Source organism: Equus asinus, chromosome 8, assembly GCF_041296235.1.
Source record: "Equus asinus isolate D_3611 breed Donkey chromosome 8, EquAss-T2T_v2, whole genome shotgun sequence".
Lineage (NCBI taxonomy): Eukaryota > Metazoa > Chordata > Mammalia > Perissodactyla > Equidae > Equus > Equus asinus.
This window is the reverse complement of record NC_091797.1, coordinates 44,534,553-44,553,620: the sequence shown is the minus strand read 5'-3', so window position 1 is coordinate 44,553,620 and position 19,068 is coordinate 44,534,553. Positions and strand designations below refer to the sequence as shown.

Here is a 19,068-nt window from a genome sequence, read left to right as displayed (position 1 = left end):
AGATATTTACAAGAAATTTGCTCTGGGGCATGCATTGGCCCTACACTGTTAACTTTACGTCTGTTCATGACTCTGTTCCAGCTGTATGGGTGGTTTTTTTGTTAATTTAAATTTTTCTCTGCATGTATTTCAGTGAATTTGCAACACCTCCTTGAAAAGTCTTTCTAGTCACATGGAATCCTTTTTCTGGGAGACAAACCAAAGATTCACACTCAGTTTGTTCAACCCAATGGTGTTTATTGAATGCTTACAAAATGACTAGCATGCACTGGGTGCAGAGGAAAATTCACAAGAAACACATGCATAAAAGTTCATGTGGATGGTTAAGTTCTCTTCTCACAGTTTTCTCACTAATCTCGCAGTGTCAGACGCACAGGTGACATAATGGAACTCTCCATTTTAGGTAGGAAATCAAGACAGAGGGACACGAGATGGCTTGGCTGAAACCACACGCAGAGTAAGTGGCAGAGATGGGACTAGTACTCAGGATTCTGATTCCTTCCATCACCCCTTCCCTCCCCAAAATATACTTCACTCCACAATTGCATGTGACTTGAGGGCCTCCCAGGTTCGAGGTGATTCTCAGTGGAAGGTTCCTCTTCCCATGATTTTAAGAAAAGAGAACAAGGTCCACCCATTCCTCCAGATCTCAGTTTCAGTTTCACATAACAGGGATGATTTACACCTCCCGGATTGAAGTCCCAGGGGCTTTTTTGGGTTTTTTTTCTCACAGTGACTCTCAAGATTTCTTGGTTTTCCAACAATCCAGTAGGAGAGAATGAGGTGAGACTGGAGTCACTATCCCAGCCAGGCCCCTCTCTGTCATTGGGCTGGACCAGGAATGTTGGAGAGTCCTTGAGGCATCCTCTGTGCACCCCAGCACCCTGCTGTCTTTGGCCTTATCCTGCTTTTCTCTGCGGGAATAATGCTCGGCAATTCCAGCTCAGACATGCTCTTCCTGAAAGACTTTCCTTGAGTGGCAGCTCAGACTTCACTCTTGCTTCTTCTGGGATTTCTCCTGATGGGTGCACTGGGTTTCATCTGGACACTTCATCAGGAGAAAGAGTGAGAATGGCTGACCAAAGGTAAAGCAATCAGAAGACTGAGGCAGTGAGGTCCAAAGAAGACTGTGGAACAGGGGGTTGGACAGAGGGAAAGGGAGAGGACAAAGATGAAGAGGATCAAGGGATGCTGTGATTGAGGTGTTTAATGCAGTCCTTCCTCACTCACTACGGCCAGCCCTGCTCCATTTTCTTCCCCACCTGCTACCATGACTGTGTTCTAGAGATCCTAGTTCTGGGACAGCTCCCAGGACTCACTGCACACACAGCCCAGGAAGGGGTGTCCCAGAGGCCTCTTTGCCCAGTAGACCTGCCTCCTCTGCTGTGGGTGATACTGATTAACTCCTCATCCTTTTGCAGAAAAACTCCAAAGGGACTCAGTAAGGTCTATGCTTCCCTCTCCTCTGTGTATGATTTAAGACCCTCTCATCTGCCAGTTATCTCATGAAATTACTTTGTTCTACTTCAGGCTGGAAAAAAGCCCAAAGAGTGGATGATGAGTAAACTGGAATATTTACTTTTAATCTAAGACTTCATCTGCCTTATTTAATAGGTGCCTTTATCCTTGATTCTTTCCCCTGAGGCCTTGCTCACTCCTACAAAATCTCGACTTAACCCATACAATGCCAATATCTCTGGCTCATAGCTTATGGATGCCCCAAAAAGTTTTAAAAACTGTGTCCAAAACTGCACCCCATATCCTTTCCTGTCACCTTGTCTTCCTCCTGTGCACCTTTGATTCCTCAAGGCTGCCACCACCCACCTAGGTCAGCTCCTTTCCCTCCTACTCCTCAGGGCAAGTCCTTTCTACTGCTTAGCCTGGGGCCCATTCTCAGCATGGACGGCCTCCCCAAGTCTTCTCTCTTCTTTTATCACTGAGCCCTGGGACTCAGTTTACTACAGCCCTTGCCTTCACAGCTGTCACCAACAAACCACTCTTCTTTGCTTTCTGTTTTCCTTCATCTAAGAGCTACTGCTGTCCCTTTCCACTTAACACTTTGAAGACTTAAGACTAAATGAATGTGAGGAAACAGGTAAGAATTCTTGGAAACAACCAACATAAACAACACATTGCTTCTTAAAAGTTATTTCAGTATTGACTATAGTCTAGATTTTCAGAGTAAACTTGGTAAAACAGACATCTGATTACATTCCTCTGAGTTCCCAAACCTATTGTGGCTTCCCATTGCCTCCTGCAGTCTTACTCTGGTGGTAGATGCTAGGGAAATGTATAAATTCTAAAAGAATTTTTAAATTCCTTGAAAAATTATCTTAATGTCAATTTTAATCTAAACAAACACAACCTAAGCTGACTCTGTATCACCTGGTTAACTGCAATCAATTTTTGCTGAGTTGTTTCAGTTTCAAAGCTAACTGCTATGTTTATAATCCCATCAGTGACAAACGAACACCCAACTGACAGATTTTAACTTTTAATGCTGCATTTTCAAATTATCTCCCTCAGGAGTTTGAAGATATATTTTCAGATGTATTCCAGAAATTAGTTTTTGTGCAAGCAAGTTTTTTACATAACTCAGTTGAAGAAACACTAACTTAAAAGATAAAGTCTAAGCCCTGGACGATTTATCCTTGCATGCAGGTGCTCAGCTCCAGTTTTGTTTCTGCTCCATCCTTGGACACTCCTTGCCACGTACCACCATCCACTGGCCTGATCACACCTCCTGCAGTGCCCCAAATGCATCACTGGGTTTCACAATTCTGTTCCCGTTTCTCTGCTTGTTCAGCACACTTGCTTGGCCCTTGAATATCCTACTTACTCAAAGAAATGGAGACAGGTCCCTTAACCTCTCTGAAACTCTATTTTCATCACCTAGAGAGTGAGTTAATTACACCCACTTCTCCTAGCAGACGTTAGGTAATGAGATAAGGTGTGGAGAGAACCCACTACAGAAAGTAGCACATAGCTGTGCTCAGTGAACATTAGCTGTTATCTTCATCACCACATCCTTTCACCACGTCTCTGATGGGGATGCAACCCCCCACTTCAGAGAGAAGATAGAAGAGGGAGGTCCCAAACTTCCTGCCCCACCTCATGCACCTGCCCCTCCTGATCTGTTTCCTCTCATTTCAATGGAGCACACGTCCTTTCTTCTGTTTGAGGCTATTTCTTCACTCTCATCCTGGACCCCTCACTCTCCAACTCCCCTCTGGATTTCTATAATCAGTCCATTTACTCATCAACTCAGTAAAGATCCATGAGAAGCAGCTATGTGCCAGTTACTATTCTAGGTGCTGGGGACACAGAAGTGAACAAAACAGAGATTCCCCATTCACCAAAAACCTACCTGCTAGTGGAGGGAGACAGACAGTAAACAAAATCAATAGTAAAATATATGGTGTGGCACATAATGATAAATGCTCAGGAGATAAATGAATTAGAGTGAAGAATATTGCATTGGAAGTTATAGTTTGAAGTAAGGTGGTGATGATGTAGATGAGCAAGCCACAGGACTACCTGGGGGAAAAGAATTTCAAGTAGAGAAAATAGTGCTGAAGCCCAGAGACAGAAGCACTCATGGAGTGTTTGAAGAGTAGAAAGAGGCTGGAGTGGCTAGAGGACAGCGAGTGACCAGGAGAAATGGAGGGTTAAGTATCAGAGGGATTTGGCCTTGAACACCATCATCTGGCCTTGGCTTGTCTCTGAGAAGGAATCACTGACAGATTTTAAGCAAAGGAGGGACTGGATTTGACTTAATCATTAAGAAGTTAGTTCAGATGCTAAACTGAGACTGAGTTGTGGGGAAGGGTGGCCTGAAAGAAACCTGAAAGCCAGCTGGGAGCTACTGTAGTCATTCAGGTGAGAGATGAGAATGGTTTACCCCAAGGGGAAGCAGTGGAAGAGGTCAGAGCTTGATTTATTTTTTAAATAGAGTAAAAAGGTTTTGCTGATGGATTTACATGTGGGATGTGAATAAAGGAGTGGATCAAGGATGACTCCAAGTTTTTAAAACTAAGAAACTCTAAAGATGAAGTTGCCATTTTCTGAGATGGGGAAGCTGAGAGAGAAGCAGGTTGTGGGGGCAAAGGGAGGGGGTGCACAGGATTGGAAGTTCCACTGTGGCTCTGTCAAGGTTGGGGAACCTATTAGGAATCCAAATGAAGATGCAGAGTAGGCAGCTGGATAACCAAGTGTGCAGGCCACACGAGAAGTCAGGGCTAGAGGTAAAAATTATTCTTTTTGCTCCTTTTATCTTCATCATTGATCCAACTATCTCTTTTTCCTTCTTTATGTGTTAGTTATCTATTGCTGTGTAATACATTTCCACAAACTTAGTAGTTTAACACAACACACGTATTATTTCAGTTTCTGTGAGTCAAAAGTCCAAGCATTGTTGAACTTGGTCCCCTGCTCAGGGTTTCACAGGGCTGCAATCAAGGTGTCAGCCAGGCTGTAGTCTCCTCACCTGGAGTCTCCACTGAGGAAGAATCCACTTCCAAGCTCACTCAGGTTGTTGGCAGAATTAATTCCCTTACAGCTGTAGGATCGAGGGCCCCAACTTCTTGCTGGCTGTTGGCTGGAGGTTGCTCTCAGCAGCCAGAGGCCCCCTTCAGCTCCTTGCCATGTGGGCCTCCCACCATGACTGCTTTCTTCTTCAAATCCAGGAGGGGAGAGAGAGCCTCTAGAGTGGTGGACCAGCTGGCAAGACAGATTCTTATACAATAATGTAATCATGGAAGTGTCCGACCATCACCTGTGCCAGATTTCACTGGGTAGAAGCAAGTCACAGGTTCAGCCCGCAGTCAAGGGGAAGAGATTACACAAGGATGTGAATTACAAGATGGGTAAACATGGTGGGGCACCCTGGAGTCATCAGCTACATAACAAGCTGGAAAAAGACAAGCTTCTCTCATATTCACCAGCACCTTCCTCCCTCCCTCCTTCCCTGGGCAATATGCTCCTCTTCACTTCTCTCTAGAGTTCTACTTCCACACAAGCAAGGTCTCAGAAAAAAGAACACATGCATGGCCTCTACCCTCTTGTCTGCCATGATGATGGACCTCTCCTCTACTACAGCATAAAAATGGTTTCTGCCAGTCACTGTTGGCCTCCCCATCACAAAATGCATATGTATTTCTCTATCCTTTCTTCATGGACCTCCCTAAGTAGGTCTTCCTCCATAATTTGGCATCTACCTCATCAATTCCCAGGACCCTCTCCTGGTTCTTTTCCTACTCCTGGGGAGCTCTTTCTCAGAAATCTTGCCCGCTTTGCTCCGTAAGTGCTGATATCCCTCAGACTTCAGGGCTGGGGTCTGTTTTCATGCTACACACATTCCCTTAAGAGTTTAATCCATTTCAGGGCTCAAGCCTATAAGCTGACAACCCCTCTTTCCCCAGCATCTGGATTTCTGGCTGTAGCCCACCCAGTTCCTCAGTCCAATGCCCACTGGACACTTCCCTTTAGAGGCCTTGAAGGCATCTCACAGTCAGTGAATCCGAAACTAAACTCCCACCAACCCTGACCTCCCTCTTTATCTAAGTGAACAACACTATCTATGAGTCGTTTTCAACTCCTCTCACTCTCTCTCATCTATCGCATCTGACTAACAGCCAAGTCGTGTTATTTGCACTTCCTTTAAAGTAGTGCACCTTAGTGCTTAGAACACAGACTCTGGGGCCAGAGTGCCGGGACTCCAGTCCTTGCTCCGCCAGTAATCACTTGTATGACCCTCAGTGAATTATTTAACCTCTCTGGACCTCAGCTTCCTCTTGTATAAAATGTGGGAAATAAGAGTATCTACCTCTTAATGTGGTTAATGCATCTAAAGCCCAAAGCACAATGCCAAGCTCACAGTGGTTTCTGTATAAGTATTAGCTACTCTTAATACTAATAATCAAATTAGGCATCTTCAAGAGATGTCCTCCTTCATGCACATACCTACATGCACACAGATGTTAGCAAACAGGCACAGAAACATTTTAATTAATGCACTTCTTCCTCTCTTCACCCTTGAAAATTCTTAATTTTTCTGCTTAGTTCTGCTGATAAATCTATTATAAAATAAAAGACACAAAAGAGATGTGTTTAATGAAATACTGATTATACTTAAACATACACATGAATGATTCAAATAGGTAAACACAGAGACATAAACAGTGTGGGAATTAGGGCTCTAATTTCTCTTTATTGTGTACAATCCAGTACAGTTTCAGTTTCCATTCTAACCTTCCCCATTCGTCTGTCTGGCAACTGATAAGAAACACCCTTCTGAATCAATTAAAAAAACTAATTTTTCCAAGAGGGACTCTGTTACTGTTTCTCACAGTAAGCAGCCTTTCTTTCTCTTCCCTTTCTTCCAGAGCAGACTGATAATCTTAACGGAGAACTATTGATTACGTTCATTCTGTGGTCTGTGCTTTTCAGATGGGAATGCCAAGGGGTAAGTGGGGGAAATTGGGAAAACCTAGGGCCTGAGGCCCTGGAAGGAGAGAGGCTAAAAATCTGAGAATGGGAACAGGGAATTCCTCACCTAGAAAAAGGGGTTTGCTGCTTGTGTGTGTGGTGAGGGGATGCGGGTGGGGCAGCAGGCAGTGCAAAAGGTAAGGACCTGCATTGAGAAATTAGGTGGGAGGGAGACAACCTGAATGAAGAAACTTGCCAACTGCATGTTCTTAGGAACTTACTGTGGTCAAAAAAGGGCGAAGGACTCTTGTATCCTCTCCTGGTCCTCTCTGGGAATGTGTCCGAAGAGATTCTAAAAACAGATGTGCCTTAAACATTTATATGTATGTAAAGATTTTCCTTACAGAATTATTTGTAATATAGAAAAATCTGAACCAACCTCCACGCACATGGTGCATATACATTTTCAACAGTTGTAGGATGCGTAAACAACACATTGTCCAATCATAAAGGAATTTTCTGCCAATCATTAGGAATCAGGTTTTTAATAAAGGATTTTTCTTTATAATTGTAACAAAATTGGATCCAATTTCGATACTTACATTGTATCTACGTTTTACTATTGTGTATTTTACTATGATGAACAGCCTTAAACATAACTTTGTGTTAACACCCGATCTTTGTTTTAAGAGTAATTCCTACAACTGGAAATTCTGGATTAAAGGATGAAACATTTTTAAGACATTTGGTATATATATGAAGTCAAAATACTTCCAGAAATATTTACATTCCTATGAAGTGAAGTATATGATTACCATAACAGATTATTTAAATTTTATACTTTTATATTTTTTACATTTTAAAATTGTCTATAAACAGGAACAAAAAACAATAAATATCCTAAAAATAAGTAAAGACACGTTCCCCAACCTAAGGACAGCAGAGAAATTGTTACCTGTAATAGTAATAATAATAGTGCTCTCTCTCTTGCAGCATAGACAACAGTTTGAAGAGGAGAGGATGCAGTGAAAGGCAGCATTTTGTGTGAGGTTGTGTCCAGGCTTCAGGCAACAGTCTGAAGGAGTGCCAGCTGCACGGACTTCTGCTCCCTCATCTACGCGGCAGTTCCTACATGTGCAAGGTACTATGATTGCCGGCCTCATGCTGGTTTGTTTTGGAGGATTTGGTATTTTCTCAACAAATAATATGTTGCCCACACTGTATTCACTTGTAACAATTTTTAATTATTGCTATACATTAAGCATTTCAAAATGCAAAACATTCAAATTTTTAGAGAATAGGGCACAAACGACAAAAGTATCTTCCACTCAATTTCCAACTCTCAGTTTATCGTATATCCTTGTAGACTTTTTTTTAAGGCAATGACATAAACATGTATATACAAGTTTATAGTTTTTTTTTAAATAGAATCATTAGCATTGTTCTGCAATGTGCTCTTTGTTCACTTAATGTGTTATGCTTATTTGGGTTAGCGACTATAAATTAGTTTCAACTGTCGCATTGCATTACTTCATAGAGATAAGCCATTATCTAACTAACCAGTCTCCTCTGGGTGGCCAATAAGGTTGTTTATCACTTTTTCAGTTTTAAAAATAATGCTGTAGTGTCATCCTTACACATGTTTCTTTCTGGACTCATGCAAGTGCTTTGCTGGACCAGAATATCTGGAAGTGGAATTACTGGGCCAATTCTGCATGTTCTAAAGTTCATATTTCACATTGTTTCATGAGTGACTGGAGTTCAGATACGTTTTGTCACAAGACTGAGATCACACAGCTTGTGAACCATAGAGCCATTACCTAGTTTCCATCCTGTTTTGTTCCTACATCTGACACATAGTGGGCCTGGCACATAGTGTGTGCTCAGTAAATATTTGTTGGATGAATGAATGAAAAGATGAATGAGACCTGGTCTTATTCCTAGCTCTCCCATTCACTAGCTTTGTGATTCAGAAGTGGTGGGTTCAGCCTCTGACTGACTCCAGAGCCTCCACCAGGGAGTCTGCCTGGATCTTAACCAGAGTCTAAAGGGGGCCTGATTTGAACATGGGTTTTTTGTTAAGGAAAGTATGGGGCTTAGAGAAGTTTGCAGTGTTGCTCCCTAGATGAGCACATTCTCAAGTCATTTGTCAGCACCCCATTCCACCTGACATCTTCAGAGAAGGAGAGGATAATGATGAAAGAGGATAAAGGGAGAAGGGAAGGGGTTGATCCAGAGATCTCAGTCCTGTCTCTGAGTAAGCCACCTAGGCCTGCTCTCAGGCTCTCCACTATCTAGGGATGCAGCCAACTCTGAGGTGGTTAGGATGGAAGCCAAGCTAGAACTCCAGATAGAATCAAACCTTGACAGCTGGCCAGGGCCCCACACAGCCATTATCACAAAGGATCACAGTGATGCCACAGACCATGCCCAGAAGATGGTGGAGGTGCTTTTCTGAGCCAAGATGCAATTGGGAGCACTGGGGTGGGAGTGAGGAGTTGCAGGAGCCCTGCCTCTGAGCGGGGAAAACCTCAGTACTTGATAGAGATATGAGCTTTGTTGGGCTGCTTTGTGTTCCTAGCTTGATATATTTGTCGCTTCTTTGCAAATGTCAGCTATTACATCTCTGCCTCGAAAAGGCACTTCTCTAGCAGTGGGCAGACTGAAACTGGGGAAAGTATCCATTGCTAGTGAGCCCAGAAGCCATCTACAAAGAGCATTGGTGAACACCTGGAGAAAAGGAAGATAGGAAATGAATAATTTCCTTGCCTGGATGTTTCTTCCCCAAAGAAAAATTCTGAAAATAAGGCACCGAGGCACATTTAGTTGTAAACAGTCTTAGACGCATATCCAGGACATGCTTATTCCTTGAAACCACGTTATTGAAAAGTAAGAATAAATACACTGATATAGGCAAGTCCGATGGGGAGCATAGTAGATCTGGCTCTCTTTCTAAGCCAGACCAAAAAGCACATCACTACAGAAATAAATGCTTGTTTTCGCAACACTCCACCTCCCCTCCTGTGGGATGACAATAGGTTAATCTAATCATCTAAACCAATTTAAAATCCTAGTGAGTATTGATGGGTTAATATATTAGCCCTCATTCATTCACTTATTCAACGAGTATTTACTGAGGGTTCAGTGTGAACTGCACACTGTTCCACAGGCTTGACATAAGCCAGGAAACAAAATGGACCATTATCCTTGCTTTGTGGAGCTTCCATTCGAGCAGGTGGAGACAGACAGTAAACATGTGATATACTAGATGGTGAAAATTCAATGGGGAAAAGAGAGCAGGCTCAGGGGAATGGGAACAATTCAGCATAATCCTGTGGTCAGAGAAGGTCTCATGGAGGAACTGACTTTAGAGGAAAGACTTGAAGGAGGTGAGGGAGTGAGCCTTGTGGATGTCTGGGGGAAGAGGGTTCCAGGTAGAGGGAAGAGTCAGGGCAGAGATTCTCTGTCCTGGCCTGTTCAAAGACCAGCAAGAAGGGCAGTGTGGCTAGAGCACATGAAGAGAGTAGGGTAGATGAAGTGAGAGGCACAGGTCTTGGAGGGCTGTGTTAGACATTGTGAGGACTTCAGCATCTACTCTGAGCGAAATGCGTGCCACTGGAAGGTGATGAGCAGAGGAGTAACATGACGTGACTCAAAGAACTTTCTGGCTGTTATTTTGAGCATAGACTGTAGGTGACAGAAGTGTAATCAGAAGACACAGAGAGGAGGGTCCTCCATTAATCAGAGTGTGATGGTGGAGGCTTGGACTGGGCTGTAGCAGGGGAAGTGTGGGAAAGTGAAAGGACTCTGAACATGTTCGAAAAGTAAGGTCAAGGGTATACTTGACTGGCCAGCCTGGTGGCACAGTGGTCCAGTTCGCACGTTCTGCTTTGGTGGCCCAGGGCTTGCCAGTTCGGATCCTGCGTGAGGACATGGCGCTACTTGGCAAGCCATGCTGTGACGGGCGTCCCGCGTATAAAGTGGAGGAAGATGGGCAAGGATGTTAGCCTAGGGCCAGTCTTCCTCAGCAAAAAGAGGAGGATTGGCAGCAGATGTTAGCTCAGGGCTAATCTTCCTAAAAAAAAGAAAAGGGTATCCTGAATGATTTATGGTTAATACATGTACATTTACTATTACATATCTTTAGTGGTGACTTTCCATGTTGGAACTCAAAGGTTAAGAGAATCCCAAGCAGACATTTTGGAAAAAGAGGATGGTGAGTCACCACACTAGTGACTGTTTCACCCTGAGTTGGCCCTGGGGAGGTAGAAGTTTGATGTGGAATTCGTCATCTTCTTTCAGGTCATAGTTTCTGTCTGAGTCTTTCTGGCATCTCTGCAGCACAGATGAAAATGGCAAGTTCCTTAGATTCCCTTCTTCTCGACCTCCTTGTCTGCCTCGTCCTGGTCCAATTGTTTACCCCATGCTCAGGTAGGGAACATTCTGCATTATGTTTCTGGAGCAATTACCTTTAGTGCCCAGTCAGAACCTTTGGAAGTCGCATCCTTTGCTATTAAGACAAACTGTACTTCTGTTAGGATCATGTTCCTCTCCAGGTGTTTTGTACCTCACCCTCCCTGCCTGAGACCACTCCTCCTTATCCTCATGCTCCCAACTCCCTCTGATGGTGCTTCTCCTTTCACTGACCAGCTCAGATTTCTGTGATTGGACACCCTGAGCCCATCCTGGCCATGGTGGGTAAAGATGCTGATCTGCCCTGCCATCTGTCGCCGAAGATGAGCTTGGAGACCATGGAGCTGATGTGGGTGAGATCCAGCCTTAGGCAGGTGGTATACATTATGCAAATGGGCAGGAAGTAGAAGACATACAGATGGTAGAGTATCGAGGGAGAACTTCGATTTTAAGAGATGGCATCACTGAAGGGAAGTCTACTCTCCGAATTTACAATGTCACAGCCTTTGACAATGGAAACTATGTGTGTTATTTCAAAGAGGGCAACTTCTCTGAAAAAGCCAACGTGGAGCTGAAGGTTGCAGGTGAGCGTCCAGGTTTTTTTCTGAGCTTGTCCCTGTGTAGAACCTGGGGTAGAGTCAGAGTTCATGCTCCAAATATACCTCGGAGCATTGGGCTTGTTTCTCCAAGGTCTTTGGAAGACACATAGATTTTCCTCCAGGAAGAATTCCTCTTGTACCCTACAATATCAACTAAAGAATTCCCTCATGCTGACCACCTGTATCTAAGCAGAGAAGTGGAAGTTCAGGGATAAGAAGGGAAAAAAACTCTCCTTAGTGATGGCACACAGTTGTTTGTGTTCAGTTGTGTTCCAAATAGCTTCTGCAGGCCCTCTAGGTGCCTGCCGCTTTGGGCCCTGGGTGGGTGACCTATGGGACAGTATCTGTGATGACAAAGTTCTCCAGCCAAAGGCCACCAGGAACACACCTAGATTTGACCAAGTTGTATTTAATACTTGTTGCAGGGAGGGAAAATGCACGCCATCTCAGAACTATGAGATGACTCAGTTAGAGGGTGTTAGAGAGGACTTGGTGTAGAATTTGGGCTTGTGTTAGGGGAGTTGGGAGAGGGTTTATGGAGGTGAGACTTTGCTCTGGATTGGATGCCATCAAGAAGGTGGGGAATGTGATTCCATGGTTGGATGTCTTATTAAGTCTTATCTAAGAGGAAGACTAGAGTGAGGCTAATGCTGTAATTGGCCGACGAGTAACAGTCACTCACAGCCACAAAGGGAAATGTTTCATCATGATCATGGTTTGGAAAACTGTTCATGTTTTTCTCTGTGTTCATAGATGATTGTTGACTGGTTTTGTTTTTGTCTTAACCCATCATAGTGGCAAAGCACCCTTATTTGATGTTCATGTTTCGTGAAACTGCTTATGTTCATTTTCAACAGGAGGACACCAGGAGCAGACCCATGGCCAGATATAGAGGGTTGCTTTGCGCTTTCTCAGGGCTATCTCTTTCCTTTTGGTTTCTGGCTAGGTTTGGTCAATGGGAGGCCATAGCAGAAGATGGAAGGAGGGAGAGAGGAATGGGAGGTTTAGGACCTTATCTCCCTGGTTTTTTCCATGAAGGTCACCTCTAGCTGGCTGCCTTCTCTTCCTGAAAATCACAACTCCTCTCAAGAAAGCCCTCTCTAAATGACTCTCTTCTTTTAGGTCTTTGAAATGGCTTTCTCTCCACCTCCCTTTGGGTTTAGCAGTAGGTGGTAACAGCTCCACTGTTCTTGGCCCTGGGGTATTGCTCTGTCCCATGTAGTTTTCCCCTCACCATGACAATGCTTTTGTAAATAGCTCCTTAATGAAACTCCCCTTGAATTATCTAATGTGAGTGTGTCATTGATTACTTTTGAGGCTCTCATCAATACAGGAGGCTTCAAAGAATTCAGGCTCAATTATCCTTCCACAGCGCTGGGTTCTGATTTTCACATTGAAATGAAGGGTTACAAGGATGGAGGGATCCATCTGGATTGCATGTCCACTGGCTGGTATCCTCAGCCCCAAATACAGTGGAAAGATGCCAAAGGAGAAAACATGTCATGTGTGTCAGCACCTTTGGAGTAGGATTGTGCGGGTCTGTATGCAGTCATGGCATCTGTGATCATGAAAGGCAGCTCTGAGGAAGGGGTATCCTGTATCATCAGAAATCCCTTCCTCAGACAGGAAAACACAGCCTGGATTTCCATTGCAGGTCAGTACCCCACTTAGGCTCAGGTGTACTATGCTGAGCTGTGGCTAGTGAAATAAGGAGGACCTGTGATTCTCTGTTGCTGACTTGGGTCTCTGCAATGAATATAAGGCACAGAGCAGGGATCTGGAGCCTTCTTCTTACTCCAGGGTTGTTTCTTTTCCCCATAAAGTTGTTTATGCCATAAATATTTAGTGAGTATTTCCTCTGTGCCAGAAAATGTGACAGATAATGGGAATTGGTGGAAAATGGTAAAAATCGGACCCTTAAGCAAAGACAAATGACAAAACAGGGGGAAAATGCATATAACTTATATGCTACAGAAAGAACTAATCTCCTTAAAAATATAAAACAACCCAGTAGAAAAATGAGCAAAGGACGTGAATTGTTAGTTCACAGAAAAGGAAACAGAAAATGAGATGATTTCCGATCTCATTGAATAGAGGAACTTGTATTAAACATTTTCCAAATGTAGGACCAGCAGCAAAACAAAACAAAACAAAACCGAGGTGGCTGATAACACATTCTGACGGCAGGATTGCGGGGAGACAGTCACTCTTAAACATTTGTTGGTATCACTTGGTATATTTTTGGTATAAATTGATACAACTTCAATTTGGGGTTATATAGCAGTATTCCTCCAAAACATTTATTTATTGATCAAAAATGTCACTTCTGGGAATTTCTCTTACAGATATACTTGCACTTGTCTAAAATTACTCATGTAAAAGGTAATTTCTTATAGCCTTAATTATAATAGCAAAAAGTTATAAACCACGTGTCAGGCACTTTACAAGCATCAATTGAATCCTTTTAACCTTATGAATGAGGTATTATAATTATCCCATGTTACAGATTAGGACACCAGAAACAGAGGGGTGAAGTAGTTAGTCCAAGATCACACTCCCAATCAAGTAGAGGAGCCAAAATTTGAATGTAGGCCCTCCAGCTCCAAAGTTCCTATTCTTAACCACCATATTATGATGACTAATGACAGGCTAATAAGTGGGAGGAAGGAGGAGGAAGTGGATGGGAGATTTGGATGACATTTTGTATTTTCTTGATATCTGAACTGTGTAAGTGTACCCTATTGAAAAATTAAATTGGAAAAAACATATGATTCTGATGCTCAAGTAACTCATGTTCAGAAGTGAGAAGCAGACAGTTCAAGACAAGTAATAGTATTATGTTGTAGTAAGAGTTTGCCGAAGTCTTACTCAAAGTTCCTGAGACTTTAGGAGGAGATCATTTAATCATTTAATGTCATGAGATCAACTCTGTGACCCCAGCCCTGGGGCTGAGAGGCTAATGCTCTGTTCCATTGCAGATCCCTTCTTCTGGAGGGCCAGGCCCTGGATAGCAGCCTTTTCGGGGACTCTGCCCATCATGCTGCTGCTTCTCGCAGGGGCAGGTTACTTCCTGTGGCAACAACAGAAGGAAAAAGAGACACTGTTTCAGGAGAAAAAGAGAGAGAGAGTGGAAACGGAAACAGCATGTACAGAAAAGGCACAGGAACAAATAACAAGAGGTATCAGACCAGGGAGGGAACCCAAGGCCCTGGCTTAGGCGAGGGAGCCTGAGGATATCACCCCCTCTCCATCAAGCATACCTCTGCACTGGGTCATTTCTCAGCTTTATGTTCCAGAGGCCTTCTCTGCTCCATCCCCATAACAGTGCTATCTTTCCTGCTTATTTTCCAGAGAAGCTGCTGCATGAATTCAGTAAGTTTGCATTCCCCCAGGAACCTGAGCATGTCTCCATATGCCTGCTTTAAGCCTCTTAATGACTCTTCATGTTTCTTCCATTGTAGAGCAGAGAGAGTTTCTGCTTATGACAAGTGAGTGGCTCCAATATTTTCTCTGAATTCTCATCTAAGACTCTCTCCTGGGGGTATTTCCCAGCCCCTTTCCTCATCCCTAACTCTGTCCAGGCCTGAGAAATGTCCCAGATCCCTTTGGGGAGGGAAAGAAAGGAAGGCTGATTGAGGGGAGTCCTGTTTTTCAATGGAGAAAAGGGCCTTTAATCTCTGTCCAGGAGGGGCCCATAGACTCTTCAACCCTGCAAGGCACCAAGGAGTACCCAGGGGTGCCCCTGAAAGGAAAGGAGGAGGAGGGGAATGGAATTCCCTAGAAGAAATGCCTTCCCTATGCTGGTTGCTTTACATAATCCTTAAGCTGCTGAGAAGAAAGAAAGAATGTAGTATTTAAAAGAATGAGAAAATCCTAGAAGAAGGAGAGAGAAAAAGAAGAGTGGCTACAGTGGCTCAGTTGTCCTGGACATATTAGAACTACTTTTAAAAACATAGTATCTGAAATTTCCTCATTAAATTGCCCAGTTCTCTTCAGAAGTACACAGGACATAACACAGCTTGAGACAGATGGATTCTAGTACACATACGCATACAGGCTACACACAGTGACACCTACACCCAGATATGGGAGTATAGATACATACAAAATAGATCTCCTGGGTCTCAGCTGGGAAAGTACTTCCATGGTCCCTCTGGTATCATCAGCGTGCAATTGATGTTCTCAGACTTGATATCAAGGAGGAGAGGGGAGGAGAATATTGAACAGGCAGAGGGAGAAGGTAGGAAGTGTGGGGGTGGAGGTCAAAAAGAAGGATTAGATGGATGCAAAAGAAGAGAAAGGAAATGACTGAGAAATGACACGTTTCAGGTGACATCTCACCCTTTCTTCCATTGTAGTTGGAGAGAAGGCTCAGGCCTATGCTGGTGAGTGACCCTGATGTTCTCTGAGTTTCCTGGAACACATATATTAAGCATTTAAACCTCTTCTTTGCCCCATGACCCACTGGCATTCCCAGTAGGAATAATCATATCTAGCCCAGAGGCTCATTTTCTGTGGGGGACACCACCCCTGCTTTTCTGGAGCCTCAGAGAGGACGTCCCAGACACAGAATTTGGGTATTTTCAGCCACCTCTCACCCTGCTGACACATATTCCCACAGCCTAGCAAAGCCTGGCCATGTCGCCTGCAGACACATCATGATGGAAGGAGAAGTCCACCATTTTTTTGAGGTCATATGCCTGATCCAGCAGAGCTGTAGATAAAGGAAGCTGGGTACAGAAAGAGACTAAAGAAAGGGAGAAAGCAAAGGATTAGTGAGAAGAATAGGTGGGAGGAAGAACAGAAATAATGTCTTTTCCTTATCTGTGTCTCCTGCCTTTCAGAATGGAAGATGGCCCTCTTCCAAGCTGGTGAGTGAATCACTGTATGTTCCCTAGGACAACAACCTGAAGCACATTCCCTTTTTCTTCTCCAACTCTTGAGATTCTGAGAGGAATAGTCCCCATAAGTGGGAGTTATGTGTGTCTATATCCAGGGCCTTTTTGCTGAGAGCCCAGAGAACCAGGGAAGATTGCTCTCCTGGGTTCCACAGATCTTCGTGGGAAGGAAGAGGCATAAAGTTTAGAGCTGAGGGAAGGAGAGGCAGAGTGAACCAATACTGCAGGGAGGGTGAGGATGTGGAATGACCAAGGAGAGAAGGCAATGTGCAAAGATCTTTGCTTTTCCCAAGCTTCTTATGCCACTTCCTGCTCCTATGGGTCCCCAAGTTACTCGATCTTTCTGAACTTTAGTCTCCTCATTAATATATTATGACTGTGCGTCCTATTATGTGAGGATTGAGGTAAAGACTAAATGAGGAAACGAATGTGCTTTGGTCAAAAAACCAACAAGAAAGAGACGGCATCTTCAAATTGGGTGGTTGAAAAAGGTTTAGAAAAGGGACTCTTTACAAAGGTGAGAGTGAGGTTAAGGGAAACCAAAAAGCGAATGTGAAGTGCCCCAGGGCTCACAATAGAGCTGTCACCACCTCTAGGCTTGAAGGAATAGGGAGAGAGAGTAGTTACTGGAGCCCAGAGGAAGCTGTAGCTCAAGGACATGGCTGCTTGAGAAGAGTTATGCCTTTGTTAGAGCATTACCATCTGATGTTGGCAGGGAGGATGTGGGGGAATAAATTCTGTACCCCTCCTTTCTTTCATCTTCCAAGCTTTAGCTAGTGCCTCTCCTTGTCCAAACTCAACAGGTAACCAGAAGCAAGGGAGCCCAGTGATGCTGTCCATAGACAATAGATTCCTGGGACCCAGAAGGGGATAGAGAAAGGTGGAGAGTGCATCTGGGAGCACAGAAAGCCCCCAACACAGCCTCTAGCACAGAAAAGGCATGGAACTATTATGGCATCAGGCAGTTCTTCCATAGCTAGCCCTGGGCTACATATAAAACCTGTGTTGTCTATTTCTACCCTAGAGATTAGTATTTTTATCACCATTTTTCCTATAAGGAAGTTGAAGCTCAAGGATATTATATAGCTTGTGTCTACGGAAAAAGAGACTGTAGAAAAGGAAAAGTCATTCAGCTCAGGAGGGGTAGGGCAAGGATTGAAATGTAAATTGATGTGGCTATAAAGAACAGGTGGACAGAGTCATTTTGGGGAGAGAAGTAGAAAGGAGATAGAAAGAAGGAGTCAGCTTGAGATATTGGGTTAGGAAGACCCTGACACTCAGCGCTCTACTCCACTGAACCCAAGACCCATGAGCCTTTCTTTTGGTGTTGCGGAGAAGAACAAATTCAGGGCAGGCTGAGGACACCAGGTTCCAGACTCAGACCTCCTTAGCCAGACTTAGGTCTTGAAAGCTGAGGATATGATGTCTGGAAACAATGACTGACCACATGGCCTATGCCCAAACTTTCTGCAGCAGATGTGATTCTGGATCCAGACACAGCAAACCCCATGCTCCGTATATCAGAGGACCTGAGGAGCCTAAACCTGGCAAATGAACCGCAGAATGTTCCAGAGAATCCTAAGAGATTCGATTTGCATAACTTTGTGCTTGGCTACAAGAACTTCACATCAGGAAGACATTTTTGGGAGGTGCAGGTGGGGTACAGGAAAGAGTGGTATGTCGGGGTGTGTAGGGAGAACGTGGAGAGGAAAAACCCAGTTTATATAGCACCTGAGTATGGATTCTGGATTATGAGGGTGCATAATGGGAATGATTATTGGGCTTTCACTGAGCCCCGGATGAACCTGACAATTGCAAACCCTCCTCAAAGACTGGGAGTTTTCCTGGACTATGAGACTGGAGAGATCTCATTCTACAATGCCGTGGATGGATCTCATATCTATACCTTCCCACACAGCTCCTTTTCTGGGCCTCTGTGGCCTATTTTCGGTATTCAGAAATGGGATCCCACTGCCTTGACTATTTGCCCAGGTTGACCTGAATGCAGGGTTCCCTTCTTCCTGACCTAGTGTCTGACCTTTCCCTGGAGACCCCAGTGATCCTGGACTCTGCTAATGGGAATGGGGACCCTGAGGCTGAAGTAACATTTTTGCTTCTCTCTTCCCAGCCTGGAGCTGAGGGCCTCTTCCTTAACAGCAACACATCACAACAATAAATAAAATACTTAGAATATGCACACAGTGTGTGAAGTACTTCACTAATATTAATTTCATTATTCCATGTGATGGTTGAGTTTGATACCACTTTATTGTCTCCTTTCTATAGGTCAGGAAATGGAGGTGCAGAAAAGTGACTTAATTTTCCAAAGGTAACAGCAATTGAATAACTGGGATTTGAACAACAATGATAAATATTATAGACAATCTAAAATGTACTGAGTGCTGTGCTAAATGCTTTGAGTGAGTTTCACTCATTTCATCCCCATAACAAGCCTGAGGGTAGCCCCATTTTGAGAATGTGGAAACCGAGGCAGGGCTAGGTATAGTTCTTATACATACATACAGAAGGTGTGCTGAGAGACTTGGCCCCTGTCCCACCTCTATCCCCCAGCCTGTTATTTGTTTCCAGCCCCATTGCCCCTATGGGGAAGAGAACATGTGCAGCCCTGAGGTTCCCTTTCCAGGGCACCCCAGGGTAAGGTTTACTGTAGGCCACACCCCACTTGGTTCTTTCAAGTTTGATTGTCAGAGGCATAGGTCCAGCACTTCATT

At 44.0% G+C, this 19,068-nt stretch overlaps 1 long non-coding RNA gene and 1 pseudogene across 1 annotated transcript; one reads left to right on the top strand and one right to left on the bottom strand.

Annotated features, from left to right (window-relative positions):
* Window positions 1-225: 225 nt before the first annotated feature.
* On the bottom strand, window positions 226-7,520 carry LOC139045872 (uncharacterized). The gene is made up of 3 exons (XR_011505148.1): window positions 7,382-7,520; window positions 6,708-6,778; window positions 226-6,074 (listed from the first exon to the last, which is right to left on the bottom strand). It is a non-coding gene; the product is annotated as an uncharacterized lncRNA (long non-coding RNA).
* LOC106837802 (butyrophilin subfamily 3 member A3-like) lies at window positions 7,440-18,696 on the top strand (annotated as a pseudogene).
* Window positions 18,697-19,068: the final 372 nt, after the last annotated feature.